The sequence below is a fragment of the Hordeum vulgare genome, chromosome 7H (genome assembly GCF_904849725.1).
Source record: "Hordeum vulgare subsp. vulgare chromosome 7H, MorexV3_pseudomolecules_assembly, whole genome shotgun sequence".
Taxonomy (NCBI): Eukaryota; Viridiplantae; Streptophyta; class Magnoliopsida; order Poales; family Poaceae; genus Hordeum; species Hordeum vulgare.
In genome coordinates, this window is record NC_058524.1 from 157,410,730 (window position 1) to 157,436,319 (window position 25,590).

Here is a 25,590-nt window from a genome sequence, read left to right on the forward strand (position 1 = left end):
AGCTCACAAACTTCAACCCCTATTATTTTCATGCATGCATGATGACCCACAAGTACAGGGTATCAATCGTAGTCCTTTCGATAAGTAAGAGTGTAGAACCCAACGAGGAGCAGAAGGAAATGACTAGTGGTTTTCAGCAAGGTATTTTCTGCACACACTAAAATTGTCGGTAACAGATAGTTTGATAGCAAGATAATTTATAACGAGCAAGTAATAATAATGGTAATAAAAGTGCAGCAAGGTAGCCCAATCCTTTTGTAGCAAAGGACATACCAGAAAGTTCTCTGATAATAAGTAAATCTTCTCGAGGAAACATGGGAATTTCATCTAGTCACTTTCATCATGTTTATTTGATTCACATTCGCTACTTTGATAATTTGATATGTGGGTGGATCAGTGCTTGGGTGTTGTCCTTACTTGAACAAGCCTCCCACTTATGATTAACCCCTCTCGCAAGCATCCACAACTATGAAAGAAGAATTAAGATAACATCTGACCATATCATTAAACATATGGATCCAAATCAGCCCCTTACGGAATATCACATAAACTAGGGTTTAACTTCTGTCATTCTAGCAACCCATCATCTAATAACTACTCTGCAATGCATTCCCTTAGGCCCAAAGATGGTGAAGTGTCTTGTGGTCGACGTTCACATAACACCACTAAGGGAATCACAACATACACACCATCAAAATATCAAACTGATACGAAATTCAAATGATTACTTATAACAAGACTTCCCCCATGTCCTTAAGAACAAAAGCTAATACTCACAAATAATATTCATGCTCAAGATTAGAGGGATAATAAATAGCATAATGGATCTGAATATTTAATCTTCCACAAAATAAACCAACTAGCATCAACTACAAGACGTAATAAACACCGCTAGTCACCCACATGTACCAATTTGTGGTTTTGATACAAAGATTGAACACAAGAGATGAACTAGAGTTTTGAGATGAGATGGTTGATGCGTCTCAAATGTATCAACTTTTCCAAACACTTTTGCTATTGTTTTGGCCTCATTCTTGCATGATTTGAACGAAACTAACCCGGACTGACGTTGTTTTCAGCAGAGCTGCCTGTATGGTTTTCTTGTGTGTAGGAAAATGGATTTTTAGGTGTCCCAAAAATTCCAATAAAAATAGAGAAAATACACGCACCAGGAGGAACCCTTGGCCAAAAGATGGGCCAGAGGGGGGTCACCAGGCCTCCAGGCGACCTGGTGGCGCGGCCTGCCCCCTGGCCATGCAGGGAAGCCGCCTAGGTGGGGCCCACCTCCTCTGGTGCCCTACCTTGGCTCCTATTTTTACCCGAGATAGAGAAATTCCAAAAAAAATTCGTTTTGCCAATTCTCGACGCGGAGCCGTCGCCACCTGATACGTCCATTTTGCATCATGCTTTCATGTTGATATTATCGCTTTATGGGTTGTTATTACACTTCACGGTACAATACTTATGCCTTTTCTCTCTTATTTTGCAAGGTTTACATGAAGAGGGGGAATGCTGGCAGCTGGAATTCTGGCCTGAAAAAGGAGCAAGTTTGAGATACCTATTCTGCGCAACTCCAAAAGCCATGAAAATCAACGAGGATTTATTTTGGAATTTATAAAAAATACTCGGCCGAAGAAGTACCAGAGGGGACCCAGCAGGAGGCCACAAGCCTGCTAGGCGCGGCCTACCCCCTAGCCGCGCCTAGGGGGCTTGTGGGCTCCCTGTTGGCCCTCTGGCTCCCCTCTTTTTCTATAAGGACGGTTTCGTTCCAATAAAAATCAGGAGGAGGCTTTCGGGAGGAATCGCCACCGTCACGAGGCGGAACTTGAGGAGAACCAATCTAGAGCTCCGGCAGGGTCGTCCTGCTGGGGAAACTTCCCTCCCGGAGGGGGAAATCGTCGCCATCGTCATCACCAACACTCCTCTCATCGGAGGGGACTCATCACCATCAACATCTTCATCAACACCATCTCATCTCCAAACCCTAGCTCATCTCTTGTAACCAATCTGCGTCTCGCAACTCCGATTGGTACTTGTAAGGTTGCTAGTAGTGTTAATTACTCTTTGTAGTTGATGCTAGTTGGATTACTCGGTGGAAGATTATATGTTCAGATCCATGATGCTATTCAATACCTCTCTGGTCATGAATATTATTATGCTTTGTGAGTAGTCACTTTTGTTCCTGAGGACATGGGATAAGTCTTGCTATAATTAGTCATGTGAATTTGGTATTCGTCCGATATTTTGAGGCGTTGTATGTTGTTTTTCCTCTAGTGGTGTTATGTGAACGTCGACTACATAACACTTCACCATTATTTGGGCCTAGAGGAAGGCATTGGGAAATATTAAGTAGATGATGGGTTGCTAGAGTGATAGAAGCTTAAACCTTAGTTTATGCGTTGCTTCGTAAGGGGCTGATTTGGATCCACTAGTTTAATGCTATGGTTAGACTTTTTCTTAATTCTTCTTTCGTAGTTGCGGATGCTTGCGAGAGGGGTTAATCATAAGTGGGAGGTTTGTCCATGTAAGGGCAGCACCCAAGCACCGGTCCACCCACATATCAAACTATCAAAGTAGCGAACGCGAATCATATGAACATGATGAAAACTAGCTTGACAGAAATTCCCATGTGTCGTGGTTTTGTCACGGCAGATGTCCTCGTGAAAGGACTTAGTACTGGAGCCATCGCACCTTGGTGGCGACTCAAAGGGGTTAGGCGGGAGAGACACGACGATTTACCCAGGTTCGGCCCCTCGTGAGGAGGTAAAGGCCTACGTCCTACTTTGGTTTGTATTGATGTGGTTTCGATTACAAGGAGGGCGTGACTCGCCAAACCTAGCACTTGATGATTTCTAACCTGCCCTCTCCTTCCCTGGGACTCGCCTTTATATACAGGTCGAACCCTTAGGGTTTACAAGAATACTTTTCTTTCTACAAATCGTGACCCCTGTTGTCTCGAAGTCGCCATCCTTCAAAGCTTGGAGACCTTCCAGAAATCATAAACCGCCATATGACCTTGATCCGGCCGGGCCAAGGCCCAAATCACTGTTTAGGTGAATCGCTTGATTTGGTGACCCGACCCAACTATGGCGGGTTATTAACAGGTAATATCCCCAACATTAGGCCCTAGATTGACTTGAACTCTTTTCACGCCAATACTTCTGCTCCATACTTCTGCTCCATACGTTAAAGGCGATTCATTCCTCATTTTTCTCCATACGTAAAAAATTGTAACCCGCCATCTGGCACCGAAAATCTTTAAGTCGCCAAACCATTTCTTGTTGGCATCTTCTTATCCCTCGAATTCCGGGAAGACTAACATAATCCCAACGGATCCTGGTGCGTTGTTATCCCAAAATCTTCGGAACGCCATTACGGCGAATCTTTTTATTCCCCGGCGGTTCCCGCTCACGGCACCTCGATTCCAGCGCCCGCCCTGTTAAATAGATGGGGGGGGGGGAACAGGACTGGCGCATCCCACCTACCAGTCTCGTCAATCCCCTCCCCATTATCACAGCGAGGAAGTCTCATCTCCTCCCGAGGGCTCCGCCGCTGACCGCACTTTCCGTCTTCGCCCAAGAGGCTTCGGCGCCGCCCATAGATCTTCGCTGTCGTCAAGCTTCGTACTACGGCCGATCCGTTCGCCGTCAGTGACCACCGCGTCGCCGTCGACCACCTCGCCGTTCGCCAAAAACTCCGCCGCCGTCGAGGGTTTCTCCGCTCTACAGGACCTCCGTGCTTCTCCAACAGCCTCCGTCGCCGTCGACCACTTCCGATCGAAAGCATCAGGTTAGGCCACCGCCCATTTAAGGACAGATCTAATCTTCATTCGAAGCTCCAGTACTGCCATTTTCTTGATGTTCTTCGCGAGCATTTGTTGCGTGTCCTTGACTGATTAACACAAATGTCGACGAGATAGCCAATGCTTTGAATACGTTCATTTATCCGCTCTTACTTGCGAATCTAGAGTAATGTTTCATCAAGCGAAGGACATCACCTTGTCCTGGTAATAAATTGCTGCATCCAGGCACTTTTCTCATTTTTTTTCATCTGTCCAGTAGATCCATAATTTACCTAATGTTTGCAAAAAGCTGTTTGTAGTCTTCACACTTTGCTGTTTTGAACGAACGTCTCCGACACCTTTAGAACGTAGCTCTCGTGAATAGCCAAACTTCGTAAGCCGCCATAGCAACCCAACTCGGCTCTCAATATGGCGGGTCAAGTTTTTTTCCCTCAGTCCGTGAACAAATTAGTTGGCGAGTCAAATGAACTTATTTCACCCCTTACAGTAGATGTTCGAGGCTTGTAAATTCATCCGTACTTTACTTCTTTGTAGCATGGGCACCGTCTTCAAAAGTGACTGGCTTCCTACCAAAGTCGACGACACCATACTAGCAGACTATGTGAAAATGGGCAACTTGGACCCTCAGAATGTTATCGGCTAGCGTACCAGGTTCGTAGAGGATCTCCCCAACCCCAAAGAAGGGGAGATAGTCGTTTTCGTTGAACACCTGGAGCGAGGTTTTAAGCCGCCCGGATCGAAGTTTCTTAGAGATGCCATGGCTTTCATGAACGTCCGCTTCCAGGATCTGGGACCTAACTCGATAAGTAACCTATGCCAATTCCAAGTGTTCTGTGAGGCTTATCTGCAGATTGAACGCTCAGTCCCCTTATTGTGGCACCTTTTCCATCTGAATCGCCAAACACAATTTCAAAATGGCCCCAGCCTGGAACTCGGCGGTGTCAATGTCCAGCGCCGCAGGGATAGCCCGTTTCCCTCACTCGCCATGCCAAGCCATCCCAAAGGTTGGGGCAAGTCTTGGTTCTATTGTCAAGAGACCTCACCTGCAGGTGAAAATAAGCTTCTGGGCTACAGGAAAGATCGCCTTCCAACAAATTTCAAGCTTCTAGACAAGCTCACCGAGGAGGAGGAATCAGACTTCATCACAGTATTGTCCGAGTTAAGATCTTTGACAAACAACGGCCTTACTAGGGTTGACTTGATCCGCTGCTGGGTCGAATGGCGCATCCTCCCTCTGAGTCGCCGGGACGGGCTAATGTGCGAATTTGATGGCACCTTAGATCACCCTCAATGTTATTTCCATACGGCTTTAACAGAAAAGGATATTGTCACCATCATCAAGAAGCTGACTGGCGAGCCTGCGGGAAAATGCGGCCAAATCGGCCTCAAGACTTTCTGCAAAATTAATCCGGCGCCCAAGGTGAGCAAATCTAACCCGCCTTTTGTCTTTACTTCTTATGTTTCACTTGTACCGTGGCTTTTGTAACGTATGCTATTTCAGAAAGGTGATAAATTTTGGTCCAAGAAACCCAAAAGGCCAGCCATGAAGCACGCTAAGCCGCCCCCAAAGAAAACCAAGGGCAAGGGCAAAGCTGCTGCGGCTGAGCCATCCGAAGTCGATGAGTCTCAAGTCGGCGATGCACTTTCGGAGGTAAAAAAACTATCCTCTTTTCACTCGCCATCCACTACTGTTAACTTTTGTATTTATATCTCTGCCTCTATTGAATAGAATGAAGACAACGAAAGCCAGGAGGACTCTGTTGAGGTAATTTCTGTTTCCTCCGATTCATCACCTTCTCCACCTAAGCCGGCCAGGCGAATTTGTGGGAAAGTTCCCTTCTCACACCCAAATGCTTGTTTGGACCCAAATTTCCTACTGAAGAAAGCATAACATACTTAAAATCGGAAGACCCGAAGTCATTCCGGTGATGTGGTGTCCGGCTTACCAGCAACGAACAAGAGGAAACCAAATGAGGTACTCATGAATAACAATTCTTCATGTTTCTTTGGATCACATCTGTAACCCGCCTATATTTTTGACGCATAATTCTTGCAGAACTCTCCTCCTACATCTGGCGACTCAGTGATGTCGACACTGCCGCCAATGATTCGAGTCCCTGTGTAAGTCTTTTGATAATCTTACTTTGAATCTGAAGGTAATAAACTTTCAGTTCCTTAATGCGCTTCTCCCCTCTTTTAGGGCACAGGCCAAGAAAAGGAAAACCAGCGGACCAACTCCTGTCATAATTTCAGAGCCCATCAAAGAGTCAGTGCCGATCCAAGATAATCCGGATCAAGGCGAGCCCGAAAATCAAATGGATCTTCCAAACTCACCCAAGGAAACAATGGATGCCCCTAAGCCGCCAAGTCCATTGATGACAGCAGAAGACCCGGATGCTGTAGTTATTACTGGTACCGGATTCTCCAAACCGGCGGCAACGGTTTTGTCAAAGCATGTGGCATCCTCCTGTCAAACCATTCCTGAGTCTGGACTCTCCAAGGCTAGGCTTTCTGAATATGAAAATCTGGAGTTCAAGGAACTCTGCTCTTGTTTTGCAAGTCGCTTGGAGGCGAGTTATGAGATGGAGAAAAGCCTGCTGCGGATGCTAAAAAACAAACATGAGGTAAGCTTTGTTATATTGTATTACTCCCATTAACCCCCAAGGGCTGGGTCATCAGTAAAAAGATGAGCCGGGTCTTGATAAATTTAGAAAAAACTTTCGACCAGTAACCCCCAAGGGCCGGGTCATCAGTAAAAAGATGAGCCGGGTCTTGATAAATTTCAAAAAAACTTTTGACCAGTAACCCCCAAGGGCCGGGTCATCAGTAAAAAGATGAGACGGGTCTTGATATTGTATAATTTCATCTGAAAAGAAAAAATTATACATTAGCCCCCAAGTGTCAGGGATATTGCTTGCAATAGTTCTGAGACTTGCCCCTTATTTTGTACTTTCAACAGGAAACTCTTGCTCAGATTGAATCGGCGCTTGGCGATTTAAAGAAAAACTTATCTGGTCAGCAAGATGCCCAAGCTAAGTCGGAGGAGAAGTATCAATTGGTCCTGGCTGAGTTGGAAAAACTCAAAGCCGATTTGAAAAGAGCTCAAGCTGACCAAGATGCTACCACAAAAAGAGCAGAGAAGGCTGAAGCGAGGTTGGCTATTGTGCAACAAAAATTGTCCGGCTTGAAGCGTCATATCTCAAACATGACGCAAGCCATCTTTGGTAAATTTACTCAAACTTTTGATCTTTTCTCCCCTTTTTTATCAATAACTCTTATTGTAAGTCGCTGATTATCATGACCCCTTACACAGGTCCGAGAGCCGCCAACCTTCAGGATGATTGCGTGCTGATGCTGAAGGCGATTTACACGCTGACAGAGCAACTATACACCGACAGTGTTTTAACTGTTAAAGCTGTGATGGGTGCCAAAGAGCCTATAACTTCCATAAAGAAGATGCTTGGCTTCCTATCCACGCTTCCTCCTCAGATTGGTGAGTTAACTCGGTCAGCCGCCCGGAAGGGGGTTCTGACTGCCTTGAGTCGCTGTTTGGCGTATGCTCCAGAGATCAACCCGGAAGAGGTAGCGGCAGGCTTTCCTCAACTCAAAGATGACGGGTCAGAATTCGTCGAAGAGGATTATCAATGTGTTGTCAAGGACTCCCGGCTGGCAGCAACCCAACTCGCAGCAAGTCTGGATTTATCAAGGTATCAGGCTTCTTATGACAGCAAGAACAAGAAGGTCAACCCGCCAACCTTTGTGACGACCAGTTTAACTCCTCGGCGACCCAAGAACCCTTTTGACTTGGAAGCAGATCTGGCATCAATCCTGAATGATGAAGATGACTTCGCAGCTCTGGCCAAGTGTAACAGGGTACTGGGCGACTTGCAAATTGAGGTCGGCCAAAGCTCGCAGCAAAATGATCCGAAGGCGCCAACAGAATAAACCTCATCGATTTGGCCTGAGAGCCATGTAATAGGTCTTTTTCATAAGTCGATACTGCTTTTGTGATACTCTCGAAAGAATCTTTATATCGCCCTTAAGGCGATTCGAAATATTTGACCCGCCATTTGGGAATCCTTTATAATGCTTAATCCGCCATGGGTGAAGTGACTTTGATCATCAACCTGATTTAGGCTTTGAAAACAACATATGTGAAACCAAATAAATGATAACAAATATTTTCAAGATGAATCAGAAAAAAGGTTTTGAAAACCCTCGAGGCTATGCCATGAAGGAAAATAAAAACAACAATTTCGTTGGCTCATAAGGTCGCGACAGGATGGGGCGAGTCAGAAAGCTCGAGCACACACCCAAAATGATGGTTTCGTCGGCTCATAAGGTCGCGACAGGATGGGGCGAGTCAGAAAGCTCAAGCACACACCCTAAAATGATGGTTCCGTCGGCTCATAAGGTCGCGACAGGATGGGGCGAGTCAGAAATCTCGAGCACACACCCTAAATGATAGTTTTCGTCGGCTCATAAGGTCACGACAGGATGGGGCGAGTCAGAAAGCTCGAGCACACACCCTAAATGATGATGGTTTCGTCGGCTCATAAGGTCGCGACAGGATGGGGTGAGTCAGAAAGCTCGAGCACACACCCTAAATGATGATGGTTTCGTCGGCTCATAAGGTCGCGACAGGATGGGGCGAGTCAGAAAGCTCAAGCGCCACCCTAAATGATGATGGTTTCGTCGGCTCATAAGGTCGCGACAGGATGGGGCGAGTCAGAAAGCTCAAGCGCCACCCTAAGATGATGATGGTTTCGTCGGCTCATAAGGTCGCGACAGGATGGGGTGAGTCAGAAAGCTCAAGCGCCACCCTAAGATGTTGATGGTTTCGTCGGCTCATAAGGTCGCGACAGGATGGGGCGAGTCAGAAAGCTCGAGCACACACCCTAACTGATGATGGTTTCGTCGGCTCATAAGGTCGCGACAGGATGGGGCGAGTCAGAAAGCTCAAGCGCCACCCTAAATGATGATGGTTTCGTCGGCTCATAAGGTCGCGACAGGATGGGGCGAGTCAGAAAGCTCAAGCGCCACCCTAAGATGATGATGGTTTCGTCGGCTCATAAGGTCGCGACAGGATGGGGCGAGTCAGAAAGCTCAAGCGCCACCCTAAGACGATGATGGTTTCGTCAGCTCATAAGGTCGCGACAGGATGGGGCGAGTCAGAAAGCTCAAGCGCCACCCTAAATGATGATGGTTTCGTCGGCTCATAAGGTCGCGACAGGATGGGGCGAGTCAGAAAGCTCAAGCGCCACCCTAAGATGATGATGGTTTCGTCGGCTCATAAGGTCGCGACAGGATGGGGCGAGTCAGAAAGCTCAAGCGCCACCCTAAGATGATGATGGTTTCGTCGGCTCATAAGGTCGCGACAGGATGGGGCGAGTCAGAAAGCTCGAGCACACACCCTAAATGACGATGGTTTCGTCGGCTCATAAGGTCGCGATAGGATGGGGCGAGTCAGAAAGCTCAAGCGCCACCCTAAGATGATGATGGTTTCGTCGGCTCATAAGGTCGCGACAGGATGGGGCGAGTCAGAAAGCTCAAGCGCCACCCTAAGATGATGGTTCTGTCGGCTCATAAGGTCGCAACAGGATGACAAAATTGATCTTTAAATGAAGAAGCCCCCAAGTCGGGGAGTTTTTTTAACTTTATTAATTCATAATGAAACTGAAAAACTTACAAAATGCAGAGCTTAAGAGCTCAAGTGTAATAAGGCCGCAAGTGGGCAATATTCCAGGGGCGAGTTGACTCAGCCTCCGTGGTTGGCCGGTCAGGCCGAAGATCCACCAGATAATAAGAGCCATTGCGGAGATTCTTGCTGACGACGAACGGTCCTTCCCAAGGTGGTGACAACTTATGCATGCGAGCATGATCTTGTATCAACCGAAGAACCAAGTCGCCTTCCTGAAAGGTCCGACTCTTAACCCGGCGGTTGTGATAACGCCGTAGATCCTGCTGATAGATAGCTGAACGGGCCGCAGCCAGATCACGTGCCTCCTCTAAGGCGTCCAAAGAATCCTGACGCGCCAGCTCATTGTCTTGTTCCACATATGCGGCGACTCTAGGTGAGTCATGCCTTATATCAGTAGGAAGAATGGCTTCTGCTCCGTAGACCAGAAAGAAAGGGGTGAAACCTATGGACCGGTTCGGGGTGGTACAAATACTCCACAGTACTGAAGGTAATTCTTCAACCCAACACCCTGGGGTTTTCTCCAGGGGAACATGAGTCAGGGCTTAATTCCTCGCAAAACCTCCTGATTCGCCCGCTCCGCTTGCCCATTAGATTGTGGGTGAGCGACTGCAGAAACATCAAGCCGGATATGTTCTCGACGACAAAACTCCTGCATCGCCCCTTGGGACAAGTTAGTACCATTATCAGTAATGATACTGTGCGGATATCCAAACCGGAAAATCAACTTTTTCAAGAATTAGACCGCCGTCTCCGCATCGCAAGCTCCAATAGGTTCCGCCTCAACCCACTTGGTGAACTTATCAACCGCCACCAGCAGATGGGTCTTCTTGTTAGAGGACATTTTAAAGGGGCCGACCATGTCCAGCCCCCAGACCGCGAAAGGCCAAGTGATGGGGATCATTCTTAATTCTTATGCCCGCACATGAGCCTCTCGCCCATAACGCTGGCATCCTTTGCATTGCCGAACTATATCTTCCGCATCTGCATGAGCCGTCAGCCAAAACAAACCATGGCGGAAAGCCTTTGACACCAAAGAGCGCGACCCGACATGATGCCCACAGTCTCCGGAATGAATGTCATTTAAGATTATGCATCCTTCTTCAGAGGAAACACATCACTAAAAAACTCCAGAGGCGCTCCGCTTATATAACTCGCCATTGATGACGACCATGGATTTGCTGCGCCGAACGATCTGACGAGCCAAAACTTCGTCTGTTGGTAACTCGCCCTGGGCGAGATAAGCCAGATAAGGAAGAACCCAATCCGGCGTGATGTGGACAGCCGCCACGAGCTGAGACTCAGGATCTGGTATCGCCAATTCCTCCTCCGATGGTAGAATCACGGATGGTTTATGCAAAATATCCAGAAAAATATTGGGAGGAACTGGCTTTCGTTGGGAACCAAGTTGTGAGAAGGCGTCAGCTGCCTCGTTGAGGCGCCGATCAATGTGGTCCACCTGATAACCATGAAAATGACCCGCCACATCAGACACAGCTCTTCTGTAAGCTGCCATCATGGGGTCCCGAGAATCCCAGGTACCTGAAACTTGCTGCGCCACCAAATTAGAGTCGCCAAAGCATCTGACTCGCGTTAAATTCATCTCCTTGGCGAGTCGCAAGCCGTGAAGCAAAGCTTCGTATTTCGGTGCATTGTTAGTGCACGGAAACATGAGTCAGAGAATGTAGCAGAATTTATCTCCTTGAGGGGATACCAACACCACCCAGCCCCCGAGCCTTCCAGCTGCCTAGATCCATCAAAATAAATAGTCCAGTAAGTGAGATCAGGCCTGTCTTCCGGAGCCTGCAACTCCGTCCAGTCGTTGAAGAAATCAACTAAAGCCTGAGACTTGATGGCTGTGCGGGGGGTATACTGTATATGATGCGACCCAAGTTCAATTGCCCACTTGGCAATCCGCCCTGTTGCCTCCTGATTCTGGATGATGTCCCCAAGGGGGGCAGAGCTAACCACTGTGATAGGGTGTTCTTGGAAGTAGTGCTTAAGTTTCCGACTCGCCATAAACACCCCATATACCAACTTCTTCCAGTGTGGGTACCGCTGCTTGGAAAGGGTTAGCACCTCGCTGATTAAATATACCGGGCGTTGCACTGGGTACTCCTTCCCTTCCTCCTTTATTTCAACGACCACTCCCACACTTACTGCTTTGGAATTTGCCGCGATATACAGAAGCATGGGCTCTTTTTCAGTCGGGGCGGCCAGGACCGGCGGGTTAACTAATTGGCGTTTCAGGGCTTCAAGTGCCTCGTCTGCCTCGTTCGTCCAAACAAACCGATCAGATTTCCTTAGTAACTGATAAAGAGGAATCACCTTCTCACCCAGGCGACTTACGAAATGACTTAGGGCCGCAATGCGACCCGCCAGTCGTTGAACTTGATTAACGTTCGCCGGCTTTCCAAGGGATGTAACTGCTTCGATCTTGTCCGGGTTAGCTTCAATGCCGCGCTCCGATACCAGGAAGCCCAGCAATTTCCCTGCAGGCACACCAAAAACACATTTGGTGGGATTTAGCTTCATCTGATATACCCGTAGATTATCGAATGTTTCCTTGAGATCCTCCAGTAGTGTCTCCCCATGGCGGGTTTTGATCACAATATCGTCGACATAGGCGTGGACATTGCGACCGATTTGGCTGCGAAGTCAATTCTGGATGCAGCGCTGATAAGTCGCCCCCGCACTCTTGAGTCCAAAAGGCATGGACACATAACAGAAAGCCCCGAAGGGGGTTATAAAGGCTGTTTTCTCTTGATCCTCCACGGCCATCTTGATTTGGTGATATCCTGAGTAGGCGTCCAAAAAGCACAATCGTTCGCATCCCGCCACCGAGTCAATGATCTGGTCGATGCGGGGAAAAGCGAAGGGATCTTTTGGACAAGCTCTGTTGAGGTCTGTGTAGTCGATGCACATACGAAAGGTACCGTTCTTCTTGAGTACCAAAACTGGGTTAGCTAGCCATTTGGGGTGAAAGACTTCCACGATGAATCCGGCGGCCAAGAGACGGGCTACCTCTTCCCCAATCGCCTTGCGTCGTTCCTCGTTAAATCTGTGAAGATACTGCTGGATGGGTTTTGCCTTTGGGTCAACATTAAGATGGTGCTCAGCGAATTCTCTCGGCACACCAGGCATGTCAGAAGGTTTCCATGCGAAGATGTCCTGATTCTCACGGATGAATTCGACGAGCGCGCTTTCCTATTTGGGGTCCAGACCCGTCCCGATGGTGAACTGCTTGGATGAATCGCCAGGAACGACATCGATTGTCTTAGTGTCATCCGTTGGCTTGAACTTGAGGGGCGACTCAGCATCTGTAGTTGGCTTCTTTAGGGGTGACATGTCCGCCGGGTCAACATTAGCCCGATGGTGTTTGAGCTCCTCTGCAGCGCAGGCGACTTCCGCATAAGCCGCGTCCCCTTCTTCACATTCCTTTGCAATCCTTCTATCCCCATCAACCGTGATAGGCCCTTTGGGACCAGGCATTTTGAGATTGAGGTAAACATAGCACGGGCGAGCCATAAAGCGGGCGTAAGCCGGCCGGCCGAATAACGCATGGTAGGGGCTTTTCAATTTGACCACCTCGAAAATCAATGACTCCGACCTGTAATTCTGCGCAGTTCCAAACGCCACTGTGAGCCTGACTCAGCCTATGGGGTAGGCCGACTTGCCCGGGACGATTCCGTGGAAAACCGTGGTGGAAGGCATCAGGTCCTTTTCCAATAGGTTCATCCTTTGGAAAGTGTCAAAATATAAGATATTAATGCTGCTGCCACCATCCATTAGCACTTTGGACAGGGTGTAACCCCCAACTTGGGGGGCCACGACCAACGTTGAATCGCGTGGGTTGTCAACTCTTGGCGGGTGATCCTCCCTGCTCCATGTTATGGTTTGCTCAGACCAATGGAGGTATCTGGGAAGCGCCGGTTCAGATACACTGTACGCCCGGTGACTCACCTTCTTATCGCGCCTGCAAGCATTGGTGGTGAAAACATGATACTACCCATTACTTAACTGTTTGGGGTTGCTGCGGAAGCCCCCGTTATCATCCTGACCCTGCGGAGCCCCCTGTGGGGGTGGCTGCTGAAAGGCTCCTGGCGGGTTATACCGCCGCTGGTGGTGCACCGGGTATTGGCCGCCGCCTGGCTGTGGGCCTCCCTGAGCCCCCTGTTCAGGAAAGCCGCCGAAGGGGTTCTGTCGTTGGTTGGGTGCGGCGAACTGCTCCTGGCGCTGGACCGGGTCGTCGTTTTGACTTTTCTTGATCGCTTCCGCCCGAAACTCCCGCATTACGAAGCAGTTCTCCCAGGAGTGAGTCGCCGGACCGTCTGCCATGGCATGGTGCGGGCAAGGGCCTTTGAGTAGCTCTTCATAGTTACGCGGCCTCTTCCCGCTAAACCCCCTGTTTTTCTTCTGGCGTTGGTTGCCATTGTTGGCGTTGGTATTGGTGACTAAGGCCGAGGGCTCCTCTTGCGGTCTTCGCTTGCCGCTGGCCCCTTGATTGTGGCGGTTACGTCCCTGGAACCGGGTATGGTTTTTGGATGACTCGCCCTTCTTGGGCGAATTAGCCTTACCGTCCTCACCGGGATCTTTGGTGTTATCTGCCTCAGCGTACCTAGTGAGGGTGTCCATCAACTCTCCCATGTCTTGGACCTTTCGCTTGAGTCGCCCCAATTTTTGCACCAAGGGTTCATAATGGCAATTCTGCTCGAGGATCAGCACAACTTGAGCCACCGTAATACCATCTGACGAATGGATAATTTCCGCAACCGGCCGTGACCAATGGTGAGCCGACTCATCAGGGCGCTGAACACAGTGCTGTAGATCGACGATCGTCATCGGACGTTTGCAAGTTCCTCGGAAGTTTTTGATGAAACGCTCTTTTAACTCGGCCCAGGTATGGATGGAGTTGGGAGGTAAGTTTTTCAACCAAGTACGTGTTGACCCCTCGAGCATCATCGTGAAGTATCTGGCGCAAACCGCCTCGTTTACGTCGAGCATGTCCATGGCGATTTCATAACTCTCGATCCACGATGCCGGCTCAAGGTCCGGGGTGTAATTAGGCACCCTTCTTGGTCCCTTAAAATCTTTGGGCATCCTCTCGTTACGAAGGGCGGGGGCCAAGCATGGCACCCCCACTCATCCACCGCCCCCGACGAGGGGGGCCGGGGCATCTTGGGTGTTTGGGAGATCCCGGCCCGACGGGTTCTGATTAGGCGGGTTGTCCTGTGGGACGTGTCGCGGCCCGCTGTTTACGGCGGGCTGGTCCTCTGGCCGACTCCTGGTGTAGCTTGCCTGGGGAGTGGAATGCAGCCTCTCGAGGCTGTGTGAGAACTGGGCGTTTTGAACCACTGCCGTCTTCAACATCTCGATGGCGTTCCTTGCTTCTATCTCGGCAGGAGTGTTGCCGTGAATGGGAAGAGATTCCAGATGGCGAGTCGCGGCAAGGACGTTGTCCACCGGGTTGGAAAAGTGGCCTTGAGGCGTCCGAAATCGGGGAATGCGATCCTCAGTCGGCTGAACCGGCGGGTTAGGCGGGCGACCCGGTCCTCCCCCCGGGGCGGCTCCCGCCCCAGGGGTTCGTGGAGTGTCGAACAGGCGAGTCGGGTTGAGATCATGGGGCAGGCGACCCTGGTGTCTCCGTTGATGGACGGCGTCAGATGCGCGCTGCTGTCTTTCGAGCCGCCAGTTGTCAGTGTTTAAACGCATCCTTTCGGCCGTAATTTGAGCTTGCCGAGTCTCGATCCTGGCGGACCCCACCTCGGCATCCCAATGAGCCTTTGCCACTGCCTCTCTGAGTTTCGCCAGCTCCGTGTTTATCTCCTCCTGGTTTTCTGGTGTGAGGGGAGTCGCCATCAGCCTTGTGATCTCCGCGCTAAATCCACCAGAACTGCGGTCGGGCTTCTGGACGTCTCGCCGGCTCCATCGCCTCCGGTAGGGTTTTGTGTGGGTTGAGTCGCCCCTGCCATGTAGATGGCGATCTGGCGGCGGGTTCGGTCAAGGACTTCGGGGTCCATGGCCAGCAAGAAGCCCCCGAGACAATCCCCATGCAGAGACCGGATTGAATCTGAATCGCCCATGGATGATTCGTCATCAGAGTTGACCGGTGTAGTTTCCTGAGTCGCTGAGCGCTCTGGCTCCTCCGATCCCTGCGTGAACCCCACAAAGACCGGGCGAGTAAGATTTGGCGTTATTACTGGGCGGACGTACCTGGCCGGTTCGACGATGTCGATGGAGATGTCCGGCTCAGGGACGGATGATCCGATCATGCCGATGAAGATGTTGATCTTGCCGAAGGGGACCCTGTAGCCAGATTCAATCGAATCCGCTTCAGGCCCCCATCGCTGGTTGTCGATGTAGATTTTCTCGCGGCGGCTCCGGGTCATGAGCCCCGTCGCGTAACTCCCAAACCCTGGTAGGGCTCCCTTTGAGAACTCAACTCCACCGTGCGTAGGCCCCACGGTGGGCGCCAACTGTCGTGGTTTTGTCATGGCAGATGTCCTCGTGAAAGGACTTAGTACTGGAGCCATCGCACCTTGGTGGAGACTCAAAGGGGTTAGGCAGGAGAGACACGGCGATTTACCCAGGTTCGGCCCCTCGTGAGGAGGTAAAGGCCTATGTCCTGCTTTGGTTTGTATTGATGTGGTTTCGATTATAAGGAGGGCGTGACTCGCCAAACCTAGCACTTGATGATTTCTAACCTGCCCTCTCCTTCCCTGGGACTCGCCTATATATACAGGTCGAACCCTTAGGGTTTACAAGAATACATTTCTTTCTACAAATCGTGACCCCTGTGGTCTCTAAGTCGCCGTCCTTCAAAGATTGGAGACCTTCTAGAAATCATAAACCGCCATATGACCTTGATCCGGCCAGGCCAAGGCCCAAATCACTGTTTAGGTGAATCGCCTGATTTGGTGACCCGGCCCAACTAGGGCGGGTTATTAACAGGTAATATCCCCAACACCATGTGTCCTCGGGAGCGCTTTACCTCCTATAAGAGTTTGTCCAGGCTTGTCCCTTGCTACAAAAGGGATTGGGCCACTTTGCTGCACCTTTGTTACAATTGCTTCTTGTTTCTTGCTACTTGCTACGAATCATCTTACCACACAACTATCTGTTACCGATAATTTTAGTGCTTGCAGAGAATACCTTGCTGAAAACCACTTGTCAGATCCTTCTGCTCCTCGTTGGGTTCGACAGTCTTACTTATCGAAAAGACTACGATAGATCCCCTATACTTGTGGGTCATCACCACCCTCGGTTCTTCTCCGAGAGAGCTAATCTGGAGGCTGCCTTGGCCTCCGGAGAGGGGAAATCGTCGCCATCGCCACTCCGTCATCCTTCCATGACTTCCCCTTTCATGTGTGGTTAATTCCCCGCTGTAGGCGAAGGGGATGATAGGAATTGGATGAGTTAGATCATGTAATAGTTTGTCAGATTGTTGGGGGCATGTTGCCTATCATCTACTATGGTGTTTATCATCGTTGCCACTACTTGTTACTCTTAATGCTTGTCACTTTGGGCCAGAGTGCCATGATTTCAGATCTGAACCCATTATGCTTTCATGAATATATTTGTGTTCTTGATCATATCCATGAGTAGTATGTACCTATTATAGTCCTGAACCGGCGATCCCAACGGTGACAGCTTGGGACACCAAAGGGGATAGACTATAATTTGAGGATTCCATGTATCCATTGATTGTTAATGCTTTGTTCCGGTGCTCTTTGACAGGAGCACCTTAATCTCCATCAGTTCCTTTTGGCCCCGTTGGTAGCGGGATGGTAGGACAAAAGATGTTGTGCAAGTTCTTATTGCAAGAACGCACGACTACCTTGGGATAAATGCCTAATGTTTGATATTTGCCTAGATGATCATTACTTTTCTGTGTGCCTTGCCCCAAGTTAAATACATGATATCTCTCATACATGACCAACCATCTATCTCCCTAGCCTACAGTGTTTTAATCCTGTTGGTTACAAGTTGCTTTGCTTTTGCTGTTTTACTCCCGTTGCTTTGCCACCAGTATTTCTGTTGCCACCATCACTTCCATATCACCGTTGCTATTAATATTTCGTTGGCAAGCAAGTATCTTTCAGGTGCGGTTGAATTGAAAACTCAACTGTTAAAGCATATAAGCATTCTTTGGCCCCCCTTGTGTTGAATCAATAAATTGGGTTATCTTACGAGCGAAGACTGTTGCGATCCCCTACACTTGTGGGTTATCTAGATTATTTTCTGGCGCCGTTGCCGGGGAGCATAGCTTTATTTGCAAGTCTACTTTGAGTTATTTTGCTTGCTGCGATTTATCCGCTATGGGTAAGAAAGGAGACCCTAAGGTTCCGATTTTACCATCCACTACAAGAAAAGGTACTGTTCTTAGCACTAGTGCTACGCTTGATTCACCTTCCGTTATGAGTAAGTTTGCTTCACCACCACCACATGCTGCTTCTACCGAGTCCGTGACTATGGCTAATACTTTTGATGATGCTTCTACTACTCTTGATGAGACTGGTTTACTTTGTTATTTTATTGAGTCTCAGATTGCTAAGGCTACGAAGCAGTCTGGAATTGAAATTCCTATTATAGGCTACCCCATTGGTAGATCCTTTGGTTACCCGGACTTGAGTGGTCTCAAGGAAAGAATTCTTGATGATGATTATATTGAGCTTGATGATGATTTATGCAGGGAGCTTACAGAGTGTGCTGACTCTGACCCTGCTGCTCTTAAGAAGCTGCTTGAAAAGCATTCTATGAAGAACATATTTACTCCTGATCCTAAATTTGCTTCATCTCCTATTTGCATTGAGGATGCTGATTTTGATTTCTCTGTCGGCCTTTCACTTATATCCACAGTTGAAGCTGACCCCTTTTATGGCACAGAAAATGACGACACTATTGCACACCTTACCAAACTCACTGAGTTGGGTGGTTTATTAACTATAGAGGACAAGGAGAGAAATTATTATGTTACTAAGTGATACGTCTCCAATGTATCTATAATTTTTTATGGTTCCATGCTATTATCTTGTCAACTTTGGATGTTTTGTATGCATGAAATGCTATTTTATATCTTTTTTGGGACTAACCTATTAACTTTTCTGTGTTTTTGACCTTTTTCAGAGGAGAAAATTAAATGGAGTCCAAACGGAATAAAACCCGCGGAATGATTTTTTCCATAACAAAAGATACACAGGAGACTTGAGAACCAAGGCAGGGGACCTCGGAGGAGGTCACAAGCCCAGCAGCCCCGACCTAGGGGGAGGGGGCTAGCACGCTTGTGGGCTCCCCATGGCTCCTCTGCCCTACTTCTTCCGCCTATAAATTCTTCAAAAAATCTGAAACCACCAGAGAGAGCCACGAAAATACTTTTCCGCCGCCGCAAGCTTCTGTCTCCGCAAGATCCCATCTGGGGCACGTTCTGGTGCCCTGACGGAGGGGGGATTCGGACACGGAGAGCTTCTTCATCAACACCATTGCCTCTCCGATGATGCGTGAGTAGTTCACCACAGACCTTCGGGTCCATAGCTAGTAGCTAGATGGCTTATTCTCTCTCTTGGATCTTCAATACAAAGTTCTCCATGATCTTCATGGAGATCTATCAGATGTAATCTTCTTTTGTGGTGTGTTTGTCGAGATCCGATGAATTGTGGATTTATGATCAGATTATCTATGAATATTATTTGAGTCTCCTCTGATATCTTATATGCATGATTTCGTATTCTTGTAATTCTCTTTGAGTTGTGGGTTTTGTTTGGCCAACTTGATCTATAATTCTTGCAATGGGAGAAGTGCTTAGTTTTGGGTTCATACCGTGCGGTGTCCTCACCTAGTGACAGAAGGGGTAGCGAGGCACGCATCGTGTTGTTGCCATCAAGGGTAAAAAGATGGGGTTTATATCTATTGCATGAATTTATCCCTCTACATCATGTCATCTTGCTTAAGGCGTTACTTTGTTTGTTATGAACTTAATACACTAGATGCATGCTGGATAGTGGTCGATGTGTGGAGTAATAGTAGTAGATGCAGAAAGTGTCGGTCTACTTGTCTCGGACGTGATGCCTATATGTATGATCATTGCCTTACATATCATCATGACTTTGCGTGATTCTATCAATTGCTCGACAGTAATTCGTTCACCCACCGTAATACTTGCTATCATGAGAGAAGCCTCTAGTGAACACTATGGCCCTCGGGTCTACTTCACATCATATTTTCATCTCTACACTTTTACTTTGTTGCACTTTCCACCTTCATATCTCACCTTGCAAATAATCGTGAAGGGATTGACAACCCCTTTATAGCGCTGGGTGCAAGTTTGTTTGTTTTTGCGCAGGTACATTGGAGACTTGTCTTGATACTCCTACTGGATTGATACCTTGGTTCTCAAACTGAGGGAAATACTTACTGCTACTGTGCCGCATCACCCTTTCCTCTTCAAGGGAAAAACCAATGCAAGCTCAAGAGGTAGCAAGAAGAATTTGTGGCGCCATTGCCGGGGAGTATCAAGTCAAGAATAGTCTCCCTTCAACGTGCCAATTTCTGGCGTCGTTGTGAGACTATTCTAAGAGAAGCGTATCCAAGTAACTATCGCAAACTCATCTCTTGCATTTAATTTTTTTTGCCTTTTGCCTCTCGTTTTCCTCTCCCCCACTTCTGAAAAACAAAAATTTACAAAAATATTTGCCTTTTTCGTTCGCCCTTTTCTTTCGCTTGCTTTCTGTTTGCTTGTGTGGGATAGTATACCTATCCTTATGGCTAGACCTATCGCTTCGAACTATACTCCCGAGAGCGAATTTCTTAATTTCAAACAAACTGAGGGAGAAAACTTAAAGGATGCTTGGTATAGGATTTGCAATGCTCAGAATAGATCTACTCGTAAGCAATCTACTACCGTCCTACTTCGCAGCTTTTATGTGGGTATTTTCCCTTGGAATAGGTATGTTCTTGACACCATCGTAGGCGTAAATTTCTTGGGTAGCCATACCGTTGATTCTTACAGTGCTTTAATAAATTTAGTTGGCTCAACCCCGCTCATGGTTAATGGAACTACCTTGACTTTGTAACATGTGATGCATAGGTGCTTTACCACAGACAACAGCGCCAGAAATTGGCACGTTGACAGAGGTTGGGCTTGCGTTGGTTTTTCCCTTGAAGAGGAAAGGGTGATGCAGCACAGGAGCGGTAAGTATTTCCGTCAGTTTGAGAACCAAGGTATCAATCCAGAAGGAGGGTCTCGTCAAGTCCAGAGTACTTGCAAAAACACAAACAAGCTTGCACCCACCGCTTCAAAGGGGTTGTCATTCCCTTCAAGATTGTGTACAAAGTGAGATCTGAAGGCGGAAAGTGCAACGAAGTAAAAAGTGTAAGGCTGAAAATATGGTGTGGAGTAGACCCTAGGGGCCATAGTGTTCACTAGAGGCTTCTCTCAAAATAGCAAGTATCACGGTGGGTGAACAAATTACTATTGAGCAATTCATAGAACCGCGCAAAGTCATGATGATATCTAAGGCAATGATCATACATATAGGCATCACGTCCGATACAAGTAGACCGATACTTTCTGCATCTACTACTATTACTCCACACATCGACCGCTATCCAGCATGCATCTAGTTTATTGAGTTCATGACGAACAGAGTAACGCTTTAAGCAAGATGACATGATGTAGATGGATAATCTCAAACCAATGATGAAAACCCCATCTTTTTACCCTTGATGGCAACAACATGATGCGTGCCTCGCTACCCTTCTTTCACTGGGTGAGGTCACCGCACGGTATGAACCCAAAACCAAGCACTTCTCCCATTGCAAGAATCATAGATCTAGTTGGCCAAACAAAACCCACAACTCGAAGAGAATTACAAGGATATGAAATCATGCATAAGAGAGATCAGAAGAAACTCAAATAAGATTCATAGATAATCTGATCATAAATCCACAATTCATCGGATCTCGACAAACACACCGCAAAAGAAGATTACATCGGATAGATCTCCATGAAGATCATGGAGAACTTTGTATTGAAGATCCAAGAGAGAGAAGAAGCCACCTAGTTACTCGCTATGGTGAACTACTCACGCATCATCAGAGAGGTCATGGTGTTGATGGAGAAGCCCTCCGTGTCCGAATCCCCCTCCGGCAGGGCACCAGGACATGCCCCAGATGGGATCTTGCGGAGACAGAAGCTTGCGGCGGAGGAAAAGTGATTGCGATGATCTCCTGATTTTTTTGGGAATTTATGGGAATATATAGGCGAAAGACCTAGGGCAAAGGGCGTCCAGGGGGCCCACAAGCCTGGATGGCGCGGCCCCCTTGGCCGCGGGGTGGAGGCTTGTGGGGCCCCTGGGGCTCCCCTGCCTTTGCTCCCAAGCTCCCCGATCTTCTTCCGTTCCAAAAAAATCTTTTCGGGGATTTTCTTCCGTTTGGACTCCGTTTCAAAATCTCCTCTGAAAGGGGTCAAAAACATGGAAAAAACAGGAACTGGCACTTGGCACTGACTTAATAAGTTAGTCCCAAAAAATATATAAAAGGCATGCAAAACATCCAAAGTTTGACAAGATAATAGCATGAAACCATCAAAAATTATAGATACGTTGGAGATGTATCAAGCATCCCCAAGCTTAACTCCTGCTCGCCCTCGAGTAGGGAAGTGATAAAGAATGAATTTTTGATGTGGAATGCTACCTAGCATAGTTGTCCTTTGCAACTTCTTTCACGTGACATGAATGTTCAGATCCATAAGATTCAAAACAATAGTTTGCTATTGACATGAAAACAATAATACTTCAAACAAACTAGCAAAGTAATCGTGAACTTTCAAAATAACAAGGCCAAAGAAAGTAATCCCTACAAAATCATATAGTCTGGCTATGCTCCATCATCCTCACACAACTAATGTAAATCATGCACAACCCCGGAATTGGCCAAGTAATTGTTTTCGCACTCTTACTTTCTCAAACTTTTTATAACTATCACGCAATACATGAGCGCGAGCCATGGATATAGCACTATAGGTGGAATAGAGTGTGGTGGTGGTTGTGAGACAAAAAGGAGGAGATGGTCACACTGACTCGGTGTATCTATAGGCTATGCAGATGCCCATTAATAGATATCAATGTGAATGAGTAGGGATTGCCATACAAGATATGCACTATAGCTATAAGTATGTGAAAGCTCAAAAGGAAAACTAGTGGGTGTGCATCCAACTTGCTTGCTCACGAAGACCTAGGGCAATTTTGAGGAAGCCCATCATTGGAATATACAAGCCAAGTTATATAATGAAGATTCCCACTAGCATATGGTAGTGGCAAAGCAAGAAGCTCTCAATCATGAAGACCATGGTGCTAACATGAAGCACAAGTGTGGAAAAATATAGTAGCATTGTCCCTTCTCTCTTTTTCATTTTTTTTTCATTTGGGCTCTTAGGCCTCTTTTTTGTTTTTGGGCTCTTTGGCCTCTCCCTTTTTTTTATTTCCTCACATGGGACAATGCTCTAATAATGATTTTCATCAAAATTTTATTTACTCACGGATCAAAGATCACAATGATGAGGACTCCATAGGAAATGCCTCCGGTAGTGTACCGGGATGTGCAACGATCTAGCATGGCGTATGACGTTGAAACATCTCGCTAGCTATCTTACGATCATGCAATGTCAATATTAGAGTGACGGAACAAGTCAGGAAACGGAACGGTGGGAGTTGCATGGCAATATATCTCGGAATGGCTATGAAAATGCCATAGTAGGTAGATATGGTGGCTGTTTTGAGGAAGGAATTTGGTGGGTTTGTGTACCGGCGAGAATTGTGCGGCACTAGAGAGGCTAGCAATGGTGGAAGGTGAAAGTGCATATATACCATGGGCTCACATTAGTCATGAAGAACTCACATACTTGTTGCGAAAGTTTTTATTAGTAATCGAAACAAAGTGCTAAACGCATACTCCGAGGGGAAGGGTTGGTAGGTGTTTACCATCGCGCGATCCTGACCTCAACACAAAGGATGACAATCAATAGGTCAATTATGCTCCGACTTTCTAACATAGCGGTTCACCATACGTGCATGCTACGGGAATCACTAACTTCAACACAAGTATTTCTAGATTCACAACACCCTACTAACACAACTCTCAATATTACCAAATCCACGTCTCAAAACTAATTGAGAGGAATCGAAACTTCTCTTTCTACTCAATGCACATGAAGATGGAGGTTTTTACATCCTATTTGGGTACCTAGATCATTTGGGACTACTTTCATAGCATAAGCCAAGTACCAAATCACGCACCGCCGTGCTCTAAAGATATAAGTGAAGCACAAGAGCAAAAGTATCTAGCTCAAAAGGTATAAGTGAAGCACTATGAGCATTCTAGCAAAATCACGATGAGTGCATGTCTCTCTCTCTCTCAAAACGTTGTGCAGCAAGGGTGATTGTGACACAACAAAAAGAAAAGACTCCTATGATACAAGACGCTCCAAGCAAAACACATATCATGTGGTGAATAAAAATATAGCTCCAAGTAATGTTACTGATGGATTGAAGACGAAAGAGGGGATGCCTTCCCGGGGCATCCCCAAGCTTAAGGTTTTTGGTGTCCTTGAATTTGGCTTGGGATGCCTTGTGCATCCCCAATCTTGAGCTCTTTCCACTCCTTATCTCTTTGTCCATGAGAACATCACCCAAAACTTGAAAACTTCACAACACAAAACTTAAACAAAAACTTGTGATAACATTAGTACAAGAAAACAAACTACCACTTCTTTTGGTACTGTAGAAAACTTGAATTCCATCTATATTGATGATGGACTACTGTATTCTCACTTTTCCATGGCTAGTACCCCCCGATACTAACCATAGTTTCATCAAAACAAGCAACCAACTCAACAAAAACATAATCTGTCAAAAACAGACCAGTCTGTAGTAATCTGTATGCTTCGTATATTTCTGGTACCTCAAAAAATACGAAAAATTACGACGGCCTGGGAAAAAAGCATATCAATCAGCAACAAAAAGAATCAACTCAAAATCTCTTTCTGAATAAAAATGAAATAGCATCTCGTGAGCAACACGTTTCTGTCTTTTTCCAGCAGGATCAAACAAGCATTACCAAGACTAGTCATAAAGGTTTTGCTTGGCTCAAACACAAAAAGAAACACAAAAAAACACAATCACAACAGAATTGTGAAAGTGTGGATGCAACAAAATAGAAAGAAAAAGATAAATTCATTGGGTTGCCTCCCAACAAGCGTTATTGTTTAACGCCCTTAGCTAGGCATAGAAGCGATAGAATCACGTATCGTCGTCTTTGGTGCTCAAACCATAAGTGGCCCTCATCATGGATTCATAAGACAATCTTATTTTCTTTCTAGGAAAGTGTTCCATGCCCTTCTTTAAAGGAAATTGAAATCTAATATTCCCTTCCATCATATCGACGATAGCACCGATAGTCCTTAGGAAAGGTCTACCAAGAATAATAGGGCATGTAGGATTGCAATCAATGTCGAGCACAATGAAATCCACGGGTACATAGTTCCTATTTGCAATAATAAGAACATCATTGATCCTTCCCATGGATTTCATGACAATAGAATCCGCAAGATGCAAATTAAGAGAACACTCTTCAATCTCATTAAAACCCAGAACATCACATGAAGACTTTGGAATCGCGGAAACACTAGCACCCAAATCACACAAAGCATTGCATTCATAGTTTTTGATTTTGATTTTGATAGTAGTTTCCCACTCATCATGAAGCTTTCTAGGGATAGAGACTTCCAATTCAAGTTTCTCTTCAAGAGATTTTATCATAGCTTCGATGATATGATCCGTAAAGGCCTTGTTTTGGCTATAAGCGTGTGGAGAGTTTAGCATGGATTGCATCAAGTAAATGCATTCATTCAAGGAGAAACTATCATAATTGAATTCCTTGAAATCCACGGTAGTAATTTCATTACTACTCAAAGTTTTAATGTCTTTTACTCCACTTTCAATGCTTTTAGCATCAAGATAGATGGACTCTGAATCATTGGGGCGTTTTTCAACCAAAGTGGACTCATATCCAGCCCCATCATCATTACGTTTGACAC